The sequence below is a fragment of the Mus pahari genome, chromosome 4, assembly GCF_900095145.1.
Source record: "Mus pahari chromosome 4, PAHARI_EIJ_v1.1, whole genome shotgun sequence".
Taxonomy (NCBI): domain Eukaryota; kingdom Metazoa; phylum Chordata; class Mammalia; order Rodentia; family Muridae; genus Mus; species Mus pahari.
The window spans coordinates 79702107-79705284 of record NC_034593.1 but is presented as its reverse complement, the minus strand read 5'-3'; positions in this window follow the sequence as shown (position 1 = coordinate 79705284).

Here is a 3178-nt window from a genome sequence, read left to right as displayed (position 1 = left end):
GCTCTCTGAGTTCAGAGGAGTTTTTGCCCTGTTTTGTTCTGGAGACCCACATCGATACCGGCTGAAACTTGTGGACAGTCTGAGGATACGCCGAAACGCTGCATTAAGATGGGAATGTTACACCGGGCAGTGGTGGCACAAGCCTTTAATCCCAGCACTCGGGAGGCAGAGGCAGGCAGATTTCTGAGTTCGAAGCCAGCCTGGTCTACAGAGTGAGTTCCAGGACAACCAGGGCTACACAGAGAAACCCTGTCTCGAAAAAAAAAAAAAAGAAGAAAGAAAGAAAGGAGATGCTACATCGCCTTAGATCCTTAAACTTATCGCTGCTCCTTAAACTAGGTTCTCCATTGCAGAAAGCCCACTCATTCAATTATTCAAGCATTCTTCCAATACACCCATCAATCAGCAAAGATGAACAAGCCGCCTCACTCCTGCTAGGCAAGTTCTCAACCACTGAGCCCTTTTTATTTTGAAACAGGATTTCACAGAGTAACCAGAATAAACTTGACTTCCAATCTGAGTTCCTGTCTTGAAGAAATTGGCTGGTCATGTAAAATTGAACTGCAAATCACAGGCCCATATACCTTGATTCCAGGACAATTCAACAAAAGAAGAAAGAAGATCATTGCAGGATATGATAAAGAGCTGGGGGGGGGGGGGGCTGGTGAGATGGCTCAGCGGGTAAGAGCACCCAGCTGCTCTTCCAAAGGTGCAGAGTTCAAATCCCAGCAACCACATGGTGGCTCACAGGGTGTCGGAGGACAGCTACAGTGTACTTACATATAATAAATAAATAAATCTTAAAAAAAAAAGAGTTGGTTGCCAGGGGATGGAGAGGTGGCTCAGCAGTTAAGAGCACTGGCTGCTCTACCAGAGGACCCTGGTGCAATTCTTAGCACCCACATGGCAGCTCACAGCTGTCTGTAACTCCAGTTTCAGGGAATCTGACTCCCTCACATAGATATACATGCACATCAATGTGCATAAAATAAAAATAAATTATTATTTTTTTATTTTTAAAACAGGGGTTGGTTGCCTTTAAGTAGGAATAACAGTTTAAATAAAACAAGGGGGTTTTCTTTGGCTTGATTTTCGGTTTGTTTGGGTTTTAAATCTTTATTTATGTGTGTCTATCTGAGCAGATATTGGGTACATTTAGGTACCTGCAGAAACCAGAAGAGGGTATCACATCCCCTGGGGCTGGGGTTACAGGCAGTTGTGAGCTGTCTGACACTGGACCCAGGAACCAACTCAGGTCCTCTGGAAGAGCAGCAAGTGCATTTAACAGCTGAGCAGTTCCTAGCCTGGTGTTTGTCTTGTTTTGAGGAAGAGTCTAATGTATTCCAGGCTGGCCTAGAGCATGGGATGTAGCTGAGGATGGCCCTGAACTCTTGATATTCCTACTTCTGCTCTCTAAGTGCTAGAATTAAATGCATGTGTTAGTAAACCTTCCTTAAAGCAATTCTGTCATTGGAAAAACAAGTAAATGAGGGGTGTCCTGGCGACACCCGTGCGGTCCCAAGGCTCAGGAGGCAGGGTTCCTCCAAGTTCAAGGCCAACATGAGCTACATAAGGAAGGCCCTGATTTAAAGGAAAAAAAAATCTGGTCTGAGTGGATGGAGGGTCCACTTGGAAATCATAAAGTAGAGACAGAGGTAGACTGTAACTCTAAGACCTCACACAGACTCACGTGCAGGCAAAACACCAGTGCACATAAAATAAAAATTAATAAATTTTCAAAGACCCATTGTTCAAAGCTTTGTAGCTGGGTTAGAAATTTAGTCTACTTTGGTATGTCAAAAAGGAATCCAGAGGGGCTGGAGAAATGGCTCAGCAGTTAAGAGCGCTGGCGGCTCTTCCAGAGGATCCTCTGAGCTCCATTCCCAGCACCCACATGGTGCCTTTAACCATCTGTAACTCCAGTTCCAGGGTGTCTGAAGCCGCCTTATGACTTCCCAAGGCACCAGACACAATCTCAGACATACATGCAGGTAAAACACCCATACATGTAAAATAAAAGAGAAACAAACCAAAAACCTTATTTTCTCAAAGTCTTTAATATTAATCAACAATTATTATTTAAAAAAAGAAAAGAAAAGAAAAGAAAAGAAAAGAAAAAAGAAAAGAAAAGAAAAGAAAAGAAAAGAAAAGAAAAGAAAAGAAAAGAAAAGAAAAGAGGAACACATGTCCCTGAGACCACAGGCAAGGATAAAATGTGCCATTTTCTTTTTCCCTGAGACAGGGGTTTCTCTGTGTAACCCTGGCTGTTCTGAAACTCTTGTTCTGTAGCCTAGGCTGGCCTGAAACTCACAGAGATCCATCTGCCTCTGCCTCTCCAGTGCTCCACCACATCCTGGCCTCAATTAAAAAAATAATGTATTAATTTTTATTTTATATGCATTGGTGTTCTGCCCGCATGAATGTTTGTGTGAGGGTCTCAGAGCTTGGAGTTACAGACAGGTGTGAACTCAGCCAGCTCTCCAGCCCCTCAGAATTTTTAACTGTAATTTAAATTTTTGTTGAGAGTATAATTATGTTACTTTCCCCCTTCCATTTCCTTCCTCCAACCCCTCCCTTGCTCTGTCTCAATGTATGGCCTCTTTTTATTCTTTTAGATTTATATTCTCTGTGTATCAACGGTATACCTCTATGTATGAATTCATCACATGTGTGCCTGCTACCCAAGGAGGCTAAGAGAGGGTGTCAGATCCCCTTGAACTGGAGTTACTGATGGCTATAAGTGGCAGTGACTGAACCTGGATCTGCTACAAGAACTGTACATGATCATGTTTTGTTGTTGTGATTTTTTTTTTCCTCTATATATCCCTAGCTGTCCTGGGACTCACTCCATATACCAGGCTAGTCTCAAACTCAGAGATCAGTGTTCCTCTGCCTCAGAGTGCTGGGATTAAAGGCATGTGACATCACATGATCTTAACATCTATATAAATAGAGAGTTGAGGCCTCATGAGTTTCCCTTTCCATGTTAGCATGGCTATCAGGTGTCTTAGTGTGGTGGTTTAGCCAACCGTGTTGATGAGGCCTCATGCAAGTAGCTACTGCTTCTTCTTCTTCTTCTTTTTCTTCTTCTTCTTCTTCTTCTTCTTCTTCTTCTTCTTCTTCTTCTTCTTCTTCTTCTTCTTCTTCTTTTCTTCTTCTTCTTTTCTCTCTCTCTCTC